At 50.1% G+C, this 17,694-nt stretch overlaps 1 protein-coding gene across 2 annotated transcripts in view; it reads right to left on the reverse strand.

Moving 5' to 3' along the window:
• The window catches only part of LOC147610383 (Cyclophilin-like peptidyl-prolyl cis-trans isomerase family protein), an 87,841-nt gene that overhangs the window by 48,562 nt on the left and 21,585 nt on the right, over nt 1-17,694 (reverse strand). The window lies entirely within an intron of this gene.

Here is a 17,694-nt window from a genome sequence, read left to right on the forward strand (position 1 = left end):
ACTTGGAGTGTCTTGGACTGTAACACAGTACCACGGTAACACCACCACACTGCAACATCGTAACACTGTAACACCATAATACTCCATGGTATGCCAAATTTTTGGTGTAGCTGTAGCAGGTCGGGACTCGGATTGCCCAGGCACACTAAGAGGATATGGTGGTTCACTCTTGGACAGTATGTCCATGGGAATCACAGGATAGAACATTAGGAAGAAACGATGGCATAACACACTTAAGTAATACTTAATCAAACTGGACAAGCAAGGAACAAGTAAGGAACAGTGCACAAGACTAATGTACTCCACTTGTATTACTACCAACCAGCAGTTACAATCACCACTCACAGCACCGTGCACACCCAGCAGTGGTCACAATGAGGGGATAACACACACTGCTTAGGACAAAATGACACAGTGAACACAGAAGTCTAGTACAGTGGAATAGCACAGAGTGGCACAGATAGCCTTGCAATGGACAAAGTGGAACTATAGGATAGCCTATATCCCCTTTTAACAGGGTAGAATGCCTTATAACTCCAACACCATGACACCATAACACTGCAACACTGTAACACCATAACACTCCATGGCGTGCCAAATTTTTAGTGTACCTTCAGGTTGTCCAGGTATACTAAGAGGATATGGTGGTTCAGCCTTGAACAATTTGTCCACGGGAGTCACAAGATAGAAAAATAGGAAGAAAGGATGGCATAACACACTTACTTAAGCAATACTTAATTAAATTGGACAAGCAAGGAACAGGTAAAGAACAACGAGAATAATGCACTCCACTTGTATTACTACCAACCAGCAGTTACAATCACCACTCACTGCACCGTGCACACCCTACAGTGGTCACAGTGAGGGGATAGCACTCTCCTTAGGACGGAATGACACAATGAACACAGAACTCGAGTATAGTGGAATAGCACAGAGTGGCACACGGTAGCCTTGCAATGGACAATGTGGAACTACAGGATAGCCTATATCCCCTTTGAATGGGGTAGAATGCCTTATAAGTCCGGAGAGTTGAGATCTCAAAATAAAGAATCAGAAAAAGAAACTTTTTCAGCAGGATTGTGAGTGCTCTCTCTGAGCTCCAAATTTTTAGTGTACCTTCAGGTTGTCCAGGTATACTAAGAGGATATGGTGGTTCAGCCTTGAACAATTTGTCCACGGGAATCACAAGATAGAACAATAGGAAGAAACAATGGCATAGCACACTTACTTAAGCAATACTTAATTAAATTGGACAAGCAAGGAACAGGTAAAGAACAACGCACAAGAATAATGCACTCCACTTGTATTACTACCAACCAGCAGTTACAATCACCACTCACTGCACCGTGCACACCCTACAGTGGTCACAGTGAGGGGATAACACTCTCCTTAGGACGGAATGACACAGTGAACACAGAACTCGAGTATAGTGGAATAGCACAGAGTGGCACACGGTAGCCTTGCAATGGACAATGTGGAACTACAAGATAGCCTATATCCCCTTTGAATGGGGTAGAATGCCTTATAACTCCGGAGAGTCGAGATCTCAAAATAAAGAATCAGAAAAAGAAACTTTTTCAGCAGGATTGTGAGCGCTCTGTCTGAGCTCCAAATTTTTAGTGTACCTTCAGGTTGTCCAGGTATACTAAGAGGATATGGTGGTTCAGCCTTGAACAATTTGTCCACGGGAATCACAAGATAGAACAATAGGAAGAAACAATGGCATAACACACTTACTTAAGCAATACTTAATTAAATTGGACAAGCAAGGAACAGGTAAAGAACAACGCACAAGAATAATGCACTCCACTTGTATTACTACCAACCAGCAGTTACAATCACCACTCACTGCACCGTGCACACCCTACAGTGGTCACAGTGAGGGGATAACACTCTCCTTAGGACGGAATGACACAGTGAACACAGAACTCGAATATAGTGGAATAGCACAGAGTAGCACACGGTAGCCTTGCAATGGACAATGTGGAACTACAGGATAGCCTATATCCCCTTTGAATGGGGTAGAATGCCTTATAACTCCGGAGAGTTGAGATCTCGAAATAAAGAATCAGAAAAAGAAACTTTTTCGGCAGGATTGTGAGCGCTCTCTCTGAGCTCCCCCCCCCCCCCCCCCCCCCCCCCCTTCTCGCCAGCCTCACCCGCTTCCCCCTCCCCTTCGCTGCCCCTATTGCCGCCCTGCCCCCCTTTTCCCTGTGTCTGCCCTGCCCCCCTCCCCGTTTACTTTTTGCTGCCCTCCGTCCCCCTCTCATCTCTGCCCCCGCGCCTCCACCCACCCCCCCCCCCTTTCCCTCCTCCTCTTCCTGTTTCCCCGCCTTCCCGCCTCCGTATCTCTTTCCTCTCCCACTTGCTGCAGGTTGAGTTTCACGATCTTCCGGGTGTTCTTATCTTGGCAAGTTTTCCGCATTTTCTGGTCTTCACCCCCAGGAGGACTCCATGGCAGCCGCTCCGTCATCCCCGACCGAGGCCGCCGTTGCTTGCTTATCCTTTTCCGAAGCGGACCTTCAGATCCTTGCCACGACTGTTGCAGCGTTAGAGGCCCCTGGTTTGCAAAATTGTTGGTAGCTGCCCCACACGCAAACAACTCAGATATCTTTTACAGGCGAGCCTCATTGGTGAGCCTACAAAGATCACGGACATTCACCTCTGGGGCGTGGCTACTACTAGGTGGAGTTCGACTCACCAGCGGCGTCAGACCGAGTCATGCAGCTGAGCCCCCTTGCATTGCATATGGTGCAGGGTGGCAGCACGGCTTCGACCCTACGTCTGACCCACTTGCTAGCGTGTTGGGCTTCCCGGTTACAGTTTGCTTCCCAAGCCTTCGGAAGGAATACCTTCTTCTCCTCCCGGTGATTGGTGGTGCCATTGGGAGAGTGATGGAATCCCCCCCCACTGCTGCCTCCGCCCTTTGCCTCGCCGGATTCAGTGCCACATGTTATATCGATCCCACGCCTTTGGGGAGACCCCATCCTTCAGCAAGTGGAGTATTCAGGCCCTCCAGGCCAATGTTTCATTTGCAGGCAAATGGGCCATCTAGCCAGAGCTTGCCCTCGGCGTCAGTCCAGGAGACTGCCCCCATTGGTTCCCCCCCTCGTTTCTCATTCAGATCCTTACCAGGGGGTAGAGAGAGAGGCAGGTTCTCAAGCAGCGGAGCACTAGGTCTCGGCTGCGGATGACATAGCTTAAGGAGCGTGGCGAATGGTTAGCCCGCGCCCGGGCCATCAGCCGACCACCGGGGCTAAGCACCATCACCGTGCGCCAAGCTAGCAAAGCACAAGAGGATTCGGTTCTGTCAAAGAACTGTTATGAGCATTTATCGCAGCACCCACCCGTTGTCGACGGGCCCCCTCCACTCGCTAAGCGGGCCCCTCCAGGGGCCCCTCCAGCCCCTTCGTTTTGGCGACCGATTCCCCGTCGAGATCCCTCCCCTAATTCTCAGTGCCCGATGAGGCCGTAGACCCCACTGAACCCCGAGTGAGCCTCTCCCAACAGCCTTCCTCCCCGATGGATCTCTCCCAGCAGCACCCCTCTCCAGCCTCTCCGCCCCCTGCCCCCCTTCGCCTCCTCCCCCTCCTCCTCCTCCATCCTCGCCCCCGTCTTTACCTGCAGCAGTTCCTTCAACCTCGTACTCTGCATCAGAGACCCCCCTCCCCCCCCCTTCCCCCACCTTTCCAAAGCACTCCTGTCGACCCCCAGGCTCCAGCAACCCCCGACCCGGAGCAAAGGCAGCCAGCGAGTTATGTCTGTCGATTGTTTCACCAAGCCAGTGGAGATGACCATTGCCGCCTCCTTGGTGAGGGCTCTCCCGCCAGAGTCCCCAGGTGGGCCCCCAGGATCTTGGGGCAGCCTGTGGATTATAGTTTCTTCCGATGTCTTTCAGCACAAGGGACAGATATGTTTGAGGAGACAGTAGCATCTATTCGGATATGTGTGGTTTTCACCACTCCAAACCCTCTACACCAAAGAATGGTGCGGTTGAGCTCCCCCATCATCTTCACGACCTTCACATCACCGACGTACTCACCCATCTATGGCCATTGGCTAGGATGGATCTTGGAGGCTCAGGCCACAGAGACTACGACGGGGAGATGGTGGCCTCCTGCCTGGAGGTGCTTCTTTTTGTTTTCATGCATACTTATGTCGTAGTACCTCTTCCCCCTTCTTACAAGTACCTGGAGTACGCATACTCTCACGCTCGGACAGAGTGGCGTTGCATGGAGGACAGGATCAGCGCCCACTCGGCGTGCCTTCGCCCCAGGACAGATTGTGATTATTCCCCATCTAAACCCTCGCCCAAGACTGTACGAGTGGAGGGCGGTTCCGCCTCACATAGAGATTGATATGCGGATAGTCTCGTGGAACATACAAGATTTAGGGAGGCCTCAGTGCTTTCAGAGACGAGACATCCTCAGAGGAGAGCTTCAGAGAGCCATAGTGGCGGGACCTATCAACATTCTTTTCCTCCAAGAGCATCACCTCTCTAAGGGGCACACCCGCCGATGCAGGAAGATTTTACCAGGTAGGAGTCATACTTTCTGGTCTCCATCCTTCTGCCCTTCAGGGACACAGGGAGAGTTCGTATTTCTGTCAGTGAGCAGCTTTTGCCAACATTGACAGGCTCAGGAGTCATAATCCCGGGGCGAGCGCAGTGGGTTACCATTTGGATTGGAGAGGATATAGCGTTGGCTTCCTCAATGTGTATGCCCCGAACGTCGCTGCAGGTAGAGTCCTCTTTTGGAGCAGAGTCCAGCAGGCCCTTCCCCAGGCTGACTTTTGATGCATGGGTGGTGACTTCAACACGATAGAGGCAACAGAGGACAGACTTGGAGGAGGCACGGCCACAGTCTCAGGAGCAGAGTACTCTACCCGAGACGAGATGATACTGGTACTTAGGGGACAGGACCCTTGGCATCTTCCAGAGTTTGGGCACAGCCCTAGGAGCCTTGGCTTCTCGCGATCAGATAGGAGGAGCACCGACCCCAACCTCTCTAGACTTGACAAGTTTTACGTTGACGAGTGGACTTGCAACCGTGGGGGGCATGATTGGTATCTTGGTAGGCACTACTTTTTCAGATCACGCCCCGGTTGTTCTGTCCCTAGAGGACCCCTAGAGGCATGATAGGCATGCGAGCTCTAGGATTCCGAACAGCCTCATTTAGGACCCCAAGAGCTACAGTAGGATAGAGCAAATTTGGTTGGGACTGGACTTTACCTCAGGCTCTGCTACGTGCACATTGGATGTTGGCCTAGGGGAGATCAGCGGTTTCTTGCAGGAGGCAGCCCAGAGCAGATTGGAGGGATTTCGGGAGGGGCGGAGTTTGAGGAGAGGCCTAGCCTCTTTACAGCGGCTTCAAGAGCGTTCCCCAGATAGCCCATGGATTGAGAGTCAACTTGCTGCCGACAAAGTCAAAAGGGATTTCTTTGAGATAGTTGGCCCCCACAAGAGGAGAGATGGTATTCGCAAGCTGCGTGGCCAAGATGGAACTATTGTTTCTGATCCCCCCCATGTGAGAGCCATCACCACTGATTTCTTTCGATCTCTTTTCACAGGTGCCCCATTATCCCCACACGTGATGGACGCGTGTGAGAGGGTCTCATGGCACACAAGAGAGGTGGTCCCCCCCTCTTCGGTCCTTCTTGTTGACTCCATTCCCTGCGGACGAGTTGGCAAAGGCGATGAGCGCACTACCCAGGGGCAAATGCCCGGGGGCACACGGGCTTCTAGTCTCTTTCTTTCTTTGTTCACTAGGACCTCATGGAAGGTGGACTTTGAGCTGCCTTCAATGAGATTATGCTCACAGGTGCCATGCCAGAGAGGCTCTCAAAGGGTTTGATACACTTGATTCCTAAGGAGGGTGGTGACAGATTGGAGATCCGACAGTGGAGACCCATGACTCTTCTAGGGACCACCTATAAGATCTTGGCCAAGGCCATCAGCAGGAGACTTCAGCCCTTTCTCCCGGACTTGATTCATGGCACTCAAACCGGCTTTGTTCAGGATCAGAGCATTCTGGACAACATTTTCACCTTCTGGGAGGCGATAGCTTCGGCCAGGATGCGGCAGCAGGACCTCATAGTGCTACTCCTAGACTTTGAGAAAGCTTATGATAGGGTGGATTGGAGCTTTCTGGAGGGCACGATGAGCCGGATGGGATTCCCCGTGCAATGGATTTGTGGAGTCTTAGGACTTTACTCCACCTCACACAACCAAGTTCTCATTCCGGGAGCCCATAGCGACACATTTTCCCTTTCCGCTCGGTACGACAGGGTTGTCCTTTGGCACCTTACCTCTTCTTATTCGTCGCCGATAGTTTTCTATCAACCGAGGAGACCAGACTTCAGGGAGAGAGTCCCCCCCTCCGCACGCAGGAGGAGCTGCTTGACTCAGAGTTTGCAGATGACACAACGGCTTTCCTTTTTAGAGATGTGGGGAATCTCCAAAGATTCACAGAGGCGATCGAGGTTTTTTGTCGCGCATCAGGAGCACAGATCAACTGGTACAAGTCATGTGGTTTTTGGGTAGGCTCTACACCCGCCCCAACTTGGCACCCAGTTGAGGCTTTCCAGTGGATCTCGAGGGGCACTCCAATTCGCTATCTTGGTTGCCAGGTTGGCATCGACGTCTCTCCTAAGTAGCAACTCGCCCCTCTTCTTCTAAGTATTTGGAAGAAGCTTTTATACTGGAGTTCTGCAAGACTCTCCCTACCAGGTAGACTAGTGGTGGCAAACCAAGTTCTTCTTGCCACTATGTGGTACATCACTTCGTGCTGGGCCTTCTCTCGGGCATGTATTGGCCAGGAACAGCGGTTGATCTAGAACTTCTTATGGGCCAGCAGTGACGGGAGGCCAGCCAAGGCCAAGGTGGCATGGAGAGTGATCATTCAGCCACGTCGTAGAGGGGGGCTAGGCCTCATTGACCCCGCTATTCAGAATTGTGCCCTACTAGGCAAGCTGATCGTTAGAGGACTCGTTCCCGGTGGTGAGCCCTGGAAGGATTTCCTCTTGGCCCGGATTTCAGCCTGCACCCCAAGTCTAGGGGGGGCTTGGCTACAAAGTACCAGATGGATTTTCACAGAGGTGCGGGCCCGCGGTTTTAGCCCAGCTTTTGAGGACAGATTTGCAGCGAGCTTACTTCAACCTTGGGATCACCTCAGGCCGGCCCTTGGACCACTCCGACAGCCTCAAAGAAGCGACTTCAGCAGCCTTTGGTCTGGAACCCCCTAATTTGTTTACCCAGTGGCCACATGTTGGGGGCCCGACCTCATGTATCATGGAGCACCTTGAGCATAGGACCAGCCAGGTCCCTTGGGAGATTGGATCGCACACTGGCAATTACCCCTGGAGGTGCAGGAGAGAGGCCTGGCAGGGGTCCGGGGTAGAGACAGGCTCAGCATTGACATCAAATCAGCTATCCCTCAGGAGTGGTTGACTCCTATAGCAAACCCGACTCCCCCAGTGTGGCTAGGTGTGTTTACCAAACATGATATTCTCGTGGCGGTCCAGGGAGCAGATGAGGGCAGTAGTTTGCTCACTTTTTCTATTGGATCTCATGGCACACTAGAGAGATCCGAGCTTCCCTTAGAGGATTTCAGTGGGCTGCACCTTGCAGAGGGTGAGGGTGAATGGTTTTCGGGCACAAGAGTGACACATAGACCCACCACTGGCCAAGGTGGCCAGGGAGAGATTTTGGCGGCGATGGATATGGGAGTACCGACCTCTCACGCACCTACAGAGGGACCCAGAAGAAAGGACTTGGACCCCAGATCGGGAGGAGACTCTGGATGCGCCCTTCTTTGCATACACAACATGGCTAGGCCGCAGGTTCCAAATGCTGATGGCACCCTGGTGGTAGTAGCACATTGGCAGTCACAAGGCCTCTCACAGCGTTTCCTTTCACATTTCTAGAAGAGGCTTTGTAACAGTTTTCGGCCTAGAAAGATGACCCTCTTCCTTTGGTTGATGGCACACACGAGCTTGGTGGTCAGTACTTGGTTGGCAATTGGAGGTCGGCTAGCAACTTGCCCACGGTGCGGCCACCCTCAAGAGTCTCAACGACATTGTCTTTGGGATTGCCCGAAGGCTCCGCAAATTTGGTAGCAGATTCTCCACACCTTCACTATGGACAAGGCCTCGACCTGGATCGTTACATCGGGCACCATCGCTTGGGCCATAGAGGCTAGAGTGGTCAGGGCTTATGAGGAGGATGGGGGAGGGCTAGCCCTTCAGGTCTCTCACCATCGTATTTCGGCTGTACTAGTCACAACAACCACTGGCAACCAAGCTCATGCCAAAGATGGGAGATTTGCAGTAGCATCGCAGCCTGGCAGATTTGGCGCGCTAGATGCAGTGAGGGCATTGATGGTACCGACACTCCGCCTAGTGAGTCCATCAAGAGCATTCACACCCTTCATAATCAATGGGGGAAGTTACAAGGAGGTTGTGACCGCATGTGGAAGCGGCGGGAAGCTTTCTTGAGGCTCTGGAGGCCTGGCCCATTTCTACAGATTGTAAACCGGCCTTGGTCTTTAGACAAAACCAAAGGGCGGTGCAAAACAAACACTCGCACACAAAACACTTCAACACCTTTGAAGACCTAGAAAAGGAAAATATACTGGGGGGAGCTAGAGTGCAGAGTGCTCCTGCAAACAGTACATGAACACCGATTGGCCCCAAAACACAGTGGCACCCCTTGCGGTATTTCTTTAATTCATATAAGAGCTTTGAAAATGTACAACACAGCCTCAGAGCACAATCGAACTAAGAGAGAGGAATGCCTTCATCTCAGATCCCAACCTTACAGCTCAGCCATACAAAATCAAAAGACTCTCATACAATGAGTCTTGCATACAGAAGCTTTCTCCATTGATCCGGGTGACTTCCATTACTCATAGTCTCTCACCCTATGAGCGAAATACACCCTGATCCATCAGTGCTCCTGTCCGGGTGACTTCCATTACTCATAGTCTCTCACCCTATGAGCGAAATACACCCTGATCCATCAGTGCTCCTGTCCACATGCAAAAGACTCCAAGCTGTTTCCAAAGGAAAACTCTCGTTACAACACAGCATAGCACATTGAAGACACACTTGTACAACCTTCTTGCTTTCCAAGGATGCTTTCCATCTCAAACATGGAACCCTAGACCCTTGTCCCATCAGCGGTAGGGCTGTACCCAAGCCTGTGCCTTCCCTGCATCCATCACAGCTTGCATGTAACATGTTTCCCACAAGAAACCAACAACCCGATTCCACATGTAAACAAAGACCTATTTCACATGAAACCTTTGGTCGATCTCAGCATGAAACCCATGTCTTGTTCCCACGTGCAAACATACACAGCACCGTCTACAAACAGTGCCAAAACCAAGGCTGTTTTCCACAGCAAACTATATGCTTTTTCCACAGCCTCAAAGAGCCCTCGCTGAATTGCATAGGCTGTCACAAACTGAAAATACATGAACGCAGCGTTCTGACCAGGTCCCTTGAATCTCAAGACAAGGAGTGCCAAACAGCCTCGAGTTCACAAACCCACACAAGCCTGTTTCCTGTCTCTTGAGTCTTCCTGATGTACATCCCTGAGTCCCTGTACACACAGCCAAGTGTCCATGCATACAGCTGTAAACGCAGCCAGAGTCCACAAACTCGTCCAAAACAGCCCCGAAGCTTTCCTTGTTCTTGCCCTCCAAGCTGCCAAACCCTTCCTCTCACAAAGGGCCAAAGGAGAACCTCTGAGACAACCGTGAGCCAGCAAAAAAAGGAGAGAAAAAGTATCCTCCTGCCTGCATCTGCCCGACCAAGCCTCCCAGCAGACCTGCCCATTTTTCACCAAAGAGAGAAAGAGAGCCACGCTGTCCAGCCCACCTGTTTCGCCAGCCAGAGAAACGTACTGGTGCTGCAGCCCGACTCTTAGCAAAAGAGAGTGGAGGCAGCTCAGTCCAACGCTGCCCCCCTGCCTGCCAGCTCTTTCAAGGCGAGATAGAGAGAAGGAGCCCTCCTGCTGTTCAGCCCCTGTGCGCCGCCTTCAAAACAGTCCGCCAGCTCTTTCAAAAGCGTGAGAGTGTCCTCAGCGTGCAGCCGACCTCTCCCAAAAGAAGCCCCCCTCCAAAAATAACGTGACCCCTTCCAAAAGGGCCACGATCCACACACACACACACACACACACACACACACACACAAAAAGAAGAGGTTCTTTTAGTTTTAAAGGTTTTAAAACTTTTGTCCCCTCCCCCCACATGGGGTAATGAAAAGAAACCTTAAAAATTTCTAGAGTCACCTTTGACCCCAAAAACTGTACCAATCTGTCTAGTGTTCATGAAGCTATTGCCCCAAACTGATGTCATTCACACTCTCCACCACGTTCCTGTGCACACTTGCATAATGTCAAGAGGAAAAACACAGGGCCGTGACATACCCCCCTCTTGAAAAATGGCAAGCGTCCCCGATTGCACTCAATGGCACAGTAAGGCATCCGTTCAGCAGAGACGCCTCATGTAACAAAAGCAATCGCCCTCAAGTGCATTTGGGTGATGAAACAATCATCCTACACAAGGTGGGCACACCATCACGTCAGAGTGACAAACAACTCTTGCTTGTTCCTTCAAAACTTGCAGTAAAAGTCTAAAAACCAAGTGGAAATACATAATCTGTGTTAGCCAAAAACAAAACCATGCGTCATTCGACATATGACACACATATGATATGACACATGTAACGTCGTATGCATTCGCAAGCAACATGCTCCTCAAGATGCTTTACCAACTCTAAAGTAACACTCTTAAGGGCTGCTCGCAAGCCTTACGCCCATGGCTATCCCGTAGGACCCACGACTGGAAATATATCATGAGCATATGAAAGCACTCAATGCATCCAAACAATACATTCACTATGTACTTTCTACATATGCCCTTCCTGATGCTTTACCCACTCCTCGTATGGCCATCCCGCAGGACCCACAACTAGTGGTACACCATGAGCATAGGAAAGTACCTAATGTATCATACCAACATACATGCCTCACACGACACAATCCGGAGTATTCCTGATGTATTCTCAAGGGTACCAGGATCCAATGGCACCAGAATACAATAATACCTAAGAAAGTGTATGAATACATGCACAAATAGAGTTCGATCCATATATCCATGAACTAAACCAACTCTAGGACTGCTCGCAAGACTTACGCCCTCCATAGAGTCTCGAAGTGTTAGTTCAGGTTGCCGCAAACTTTGAGCTCAACCAAACCATGCCATTCCAAAGGAGACCAAGTCCACAAATAGCATCAATCTCAATATCCAATTGACCAATCCTGTGGTCAAGAACAACCAGAATCGTATGACAAAGATCAATGTCCCAATCTTCCTCAGTCATACATTAGTTCCAAAGGCAAAAACCATCTCTATTAACCATAGGTGTAGACAGAGTTATCCATAGTTGCAGTTATAGTTCATGGTGCGGCTGACTGTGAACTATCGCATAGAAGTCCCAACTTTACCATCTCATATGACTAGTACACAATCGCATAGAAGTCCCATAAGCAGATGTACTGTCAGCTGTCAATACCTTCGGGTGAGACAAAAGCTGCACCAAGCGACCTCCAGATGACATCCGAGCTTGTCTGTAACAAGGGAGCAGAGGTGCTATCCCACTCTTGAGCATCAGGCAATGCTCCAATCCCCAGCTCTACTGAACCTGAATGAGTCATAGCAAAGTCAGCTCTAACTTGAAGGCATCAAGATAAAGCTGCAATACCTAAGGTGAATCTGCTAAGTCACCCTCCTCCATCCACTTCGCATCCATCGGTGAATAGTTCTTGAAATTCACAGGATAGCGACACGAAACTTTACCTTGTACCTTTCTTTCCTTGTGTGCCAGTATCTGCTCGGGAATAAGAACCTCATCAAGTTCCTCCACTTCCGGTTGAGCCTCATCTAATACATCCTCAGGCACCCAAAACCTGCTTGCACTCCACCCAAGTGGTAAGCACAAGTCCCCAATGAAGCATAGTAGATCACCACTACTAAACATAAAAAGAAGTTGCCTTCCGAACCCATGAAGCCTCCGTGAAGATACCACCAGTGACAGATTGTCGAAAGTCATAGCCTTCAACCCATCTTTTGCACCATAACACTTCAACTGCTTCTTGTTCCTGGCCGACTACTACTTGTCCTTGGTGTCTTTTCTCCTGAGCTTCATCTTTAGCTTTTTCTCTTCACCTCATAATACAGGCAAAGACACACAATCTTGCACTCCCTCTTGCACTTCCTTTTCACTTTCCACATGTTGAAGCTTTTGATGTGACTCTCATGAGACAACCACAACCTCACCCCCTTAGGAAACTTGGCGATTGTCCTGGCCAGAGGAACCACGGGCTTGCCTCCTTGAGAAAGTCGACGATGTCCTGGCAACAGAACCTTGTAAACCGGCCTTGGTCTTCAAACAAAACCAAAGGGCAATTCAAAACAAACACTCGCACACAAAACACTTCAACACCTTTCAAGACCTAGAAAAGAAAAATATACAAGGGGGAGCTAGAGTGCTCTTGCAAACAATACATGAACACCGATTGGCCCCAAAACGTAGTGGCGCCCCTTGCGGTATTTCTTTAATTCATATAAGAGCTTTGAAAATGTACAACACAGCCTCGGAGCACAATTGAACTGAGAGACAGGAATGCCTTCATCTCCACCCCCAGCCATACAAAATCAAAAGACTCTCATACAATGAGTCTTGCATACAGAAGCTTTCTCCATTGATCCGGGTGACTTATACTACTCATAGTCTCTCACATAGTTGCATCCAAACTACGTTTGGATGTAATCCAAACGTTCCAAACGTTTGGAACGTTCACTAACGTTTGGAAACGTAGTGAACGTGCACTTTTGATTTTATAGGTTAAAAAAACGGACGCAAGTCAACGTCGTTTTTTTTTTCGCTTTTCCTTACGTGCATGTGGCAACCTCTATGCGGTGCTCAAGTGTTCTCCTACGGGCGTCTCTATGCGGCGCTCAAGTCTCTCTCTCTCTCTCATCGTACATGTGTTTGGCTCTATGAGACAATTTGGCTCTGCTCATCGTACATGTGTTTAATCGTGCCATTTGTGAGGGTTTCCCGACAAGCTGGACAGAGCATATCATTGTACCACTCTTTAAGAGTGGGGACCCCTGGTACCAAGCAACTACAGGACGATCATGATTGGTCATTACTTGGCCAAATTATATGGCTCTATATTGGAGTCGGAGCTGAGCCGATGGGCAGAGAGACATGGTCATCGAGCACATGGACAGGCTGGCTTCAGGAGAGGATTTAGTACCTTGGATCACATACTGACACTTCGGGCACTTATTGAAGAGGGCAGGGCACAGAAGAGAAGGATATACTGCTGCTTTGTGGACTTCCGCAAAGCCTTCGATACCGTACCACGTGCAAGGCTTATGCACAGATTGCATGACATTGAGGTACCCGAGGATATGCCGTGGGGGATATATGCTTTGTATGAGTCTGTGACAGGCATAGTCCGAGCTCCAAGCGGACTATCTGATAGGGTGACCAGCACAATAGGGGTGAAGCAGGGATGCTCGCTATCGCCCACCCTCTTTGGACTGTACATTGATGCGGTCTCTGATTATGTAGACAGATTTGGAGGCCCAGGGGCATGCCTGGCAGGGGTGTTGATACCCATCTTGTTATATGCCGATGATATTGTTCTAATCTCAGACTCTCCGGAGGGATTACAGAGACACCTGGATGCATTAAAGGCTTTCTGTGCAGATAGAGATCTGACAGTGAACCTTGGGAAAACCAAGGTTATGGTGTTTAACACCACACAGGCATGGGTGACGAGATCAAAGCCTCAGTTCACTTTCCGAGGGGAGCCGGTAGAGTACGTCAGGCCATATGTCTACTTGGGAGTTACTTTCACAGGACCGCGTTTCTCCCTGAAGGAGGCAGCAGCAGCTAGATTAGCTCGAGGGCATGCAGCCTTGGGGGCACTTGAGAGGCAGTGTGCACACACGCACCAAATTGTGGCTATTTGATACGCTTGTCACACCGACCCTCCTGTACGGAGCTCCAATTTGGGGACCCAGTATACATCACAGATCTCAGAGAGGGACAGATGAGGGATGGAGGCAAATGGAGAGACCACTGATTATGATGATTGCCCGCATGATTCGAAGCAAATCATCAGTACCACATGAGATTGTTCGGGCTGCGCTGGGTGCCCCACCAGTAGTAACCGAGGCCCTATTCCAGGCAGTTACCTTTTTACAACGGCTATGGGAGCTCCCTCGGCAGAGGTACTCCCGATTGGCATTGACCTCATCCATTCAGTTGGTAGAGGATGGAGATACTCATTGTTGGTACGCTCAGATGAGATCATGGTTTGACCTACATGGTTTGCGGATAGAGGCACTACCACCCTTTCAGTACAGTCTGGATTGTCCATTTTTGGATCTCACCCACTCAGAGCAAAACCGCGTGATCAGGATGGATATCATTAGAGTGGACACAGAGAGGACATGGACTAGCCCCCTTGAGCCCTTGGGCACGAAAATATTAAAAGACTAAGGTCATGTAAAAGGGTACGAGAAGGGTGTGTGTGTGAATGGACTTATAGTCCACTAGCTCACCTATTTAAAGGCAAAGCTAGAAGGCATTTGATAGTGTGCAGAAGCCAAGTTGTATTTCTAAGCAACTTAATAAGCAAGATCTCTTCTTGTATTTTGGGTCTCTCTTCTCCACATGTTTGAATCTAGCATGAGCACCACGTTCTCTCAACGTGGTATCTAGAGCTTGGGTAGATTAGGTCTCATATTGTGTGGTGTAGGCTAGTTCTCCTTCTATCACTTTTTGTGGATCTGAACCCCCTGCCAATGGAGGAGCTCTAGCAGCTTTTGGAGGCCAAATCGTGGCTTGCTCTCAACTAAAAAGATCAAGAGGACATCCGGGCGCTTCATTTCGTACCGCTAATTGTGCGGTTCTCCTCCTTCAAATCACTGCAGCATTGTCTGTTCAACTCGACGCAGTCTTTTCGCTGTCCTCCACAGTTCGTACAACCATTCGCCGTGTGTAGGCGATTGTTGCAGGCTTAGAGGGCTTAGGGCTTTTGAAGCCCATGGTCTCAAGGTCCTACAGCTCAAGTCTCAGCCCTAATGATCCACCGACGCGAGTGCTAGAGCCAAAAGACCAGGTCTGGGTCTGTGCATTCCATGGCAGATTTTATAAAAGCTTCAAAATTAGCGTTTTTTAAGCACTAAAGTGTTATTAAACACTACCTCTATGCATTAATATTCAAAGGCATTCTTTTTGAGGTTGAGGAGCAGAACTTCTTCAAGCCAAGAAGAAGTGGATCAAACAAATCCCGGTGTGTACGCCATTATATAGCCTGGGGGATGAGGGGCAATCCTCATTCTTCCTCTATGGCTGGGTGGTAAGCCAGAGGCCGTCCCCTCTTGTGGTAACGCCCGTAGTGGTGTTACGATAATCTAACACTGGTATCAGAGCGTGAGTTTCGATTGGGTCAGGGTCCGTGCGTGACCGGGGGACCGGAGCCCACTCAATGGTTTTCAACCATTCAAAAAACTCTTATCCTTATCTCCACAATCGACTGTGTGGAGTAAGGCGGCCAAAACGGGAAGGAAGAATTCTCTCTCTCTCTCTCTCTCTCTCTCTCTCTCTCTCACCCCAAAGCGCTCCATTGCAGGTAAGCAATGTCGTTTTTTTTTTTTTTTTGCTTTTGGAGCTTGTCTGCGAAAGAAGCATTTTAGTCTGGTGTAGAGAGAGAAAACGGCTGTGAAGAGAGAGAGACGGTGCTATCTGGAGCTGTGGGGAGCTGAGAGCGACTGTGTGTCTGGAGCTGAAGGTCGCTATCTAGGTGTGGAGCTGAAGGTCGCTGTCTGGGGCTGTGAAGTGCGCCGGCGGCGGCCAGCCCACAGGCGGCCAGCCAGGCCAACGCGGCGGCGGCCAGCCAGGCCAGCACAGCAGGCGGCCACCCAAGCCAGCAGCCGGCGGCCACCCAAGGCGGCCAGCCAATTTTTTTTATTTTTCATTTTTAGTTTATTTTTAAAAAAAATAAAAAAAATTCAAACGAACACCTCTCTCCCGGCAATGAAGAAATAATCCCGGAGGTAAAGGAATAATCCTAGGTGGTTCAAGCACAGGATCCCGAGGAAATTAATTTTTTTTCATGAGTTGCAGACACCTTTCTCTCGGATCGGAGCATCCCGGAGTAGCGACGCTTGTAGAGGCTCGCAGCGCAACACAAATCGACAGTCGACGACAGTCGCAGGCGACCGTTAGGGGGGTGACTATTCTCTCTACACCACTGCTCATTTTATTAGCGTTTTTGTAATTTCCGAGTTCTCGCATTTTTCTTTGTGCAAGAATTAAAGATGTCTGCTAGGCGTAGTGTGTCCCCACCGCCTTCTACTTCTCTAGGGTTTTCAGGTCTCTTGTCCTCGGTCGCGGGTTTGACCCCGACCGAATTGTCAGGCCGTATACGCCCGACCGTTGTCCGGTCCGGAGTGCGCTCGTCGATCACGCGTGATCCGCCAGCGCCCTCCTCTTCTGTTGACCCCGCCTTAGGACCCAGCGAGCGCGCAGTGGCCGCAATAGCAGATGACCTCTTTCTGGCCGATGAGCCAGATGACATGAACACCGACGTCGCCGAGGGGACTGAGGAGGACCTCTTGGAATATGACGACGACGATTATGACCTATTGGACCCTGCCAACATCCTGACAGAGACGGAGCTCTCTAGTGGACTTTTTAAATATCTTAATGCAAAACTGAACAATATGGGTAAAGTCCAGGCTGACTTAGTCACGATGCTACAGAGCATCTCCACACGGTTAGATGCACTGACAGCCGCCTCGGCTAGTACTCCGACTCCTCGTGGTAGCCGAGCTCCTGCGGCACGGGTGAGCATAGCCTCGCCAGTGGTTGCAGGAATACAGGCCGATGCGCCTGCGGGGCCGTCTGTAGAGACAGCTTCGTCGTTATTGAAAGACTTGAAGCCGCCTAGTTTTGGTGGCGAGGAGAAGGAGAGAAACAAGGACTCGATCAACATGTTTCTAGCGAAGTGGTCAGATTTGCACGCGCTGCGACAGCAGCCTAGCCGGATACAGCCCGTAGAGGCTAGCCTCTCATTAACTGGCAAAGCGTACAAGTGGTGGATGAGTTTGACAACTCGTCCTGCCACTTGGACGGAGTATGAAACTATGTTTCTAAAAGAGTTTTTGCCTGTTAATGAGGTGGAGAGAAGCTGGGAGTTATGGGACAAGTGCTCGATGGAGAACAAATCCCTGACTCAGTACATCTCAGACTATAGGGAGATAGTACTCAAGCTAAAAGGGATCGATGCATTCCAGACATTGCGAGGCTTTAAAAGAGGCCTCAAAGATGATTACCTTGAGTACGTAGAGCCCTTACAGCCTAAAGACTTAGCAAAGGCAATTAAGTATGTGCAGATATTTGATGACATCAAGCGCCGTAGTACGCGTGGTGGTTCGAGCAGGGCCAAGGGTAGTGAGAAGAGGAGGTCAGGCCTTAAAAGAAAAGGGTTCCGCAATGATAAGCAGGGGGATAGGATGGACCAGGAAGGACAGGGTGGTCATTGGTCTAAAAAACCGCGACCATCCAAAAAGAAAAGAGACATCGAAATCATAAGAAAGAGCAGTA

This window comes from Cibotium barometz, chromosome 49 (genome assembly GCF_041138505.1).
Source record: "Cibotium barometz isolate CiBa-2024 chromosome 49, ASM4113850v1, whole genome shotgun sequence".
Taxonomy (NCBI): Eukaryota; Viridiplantae; Streptophyta; class Polypodiopsida; order Cyatheales; family Cibotiaceae; genus Cibotium; species Cibotium barometz.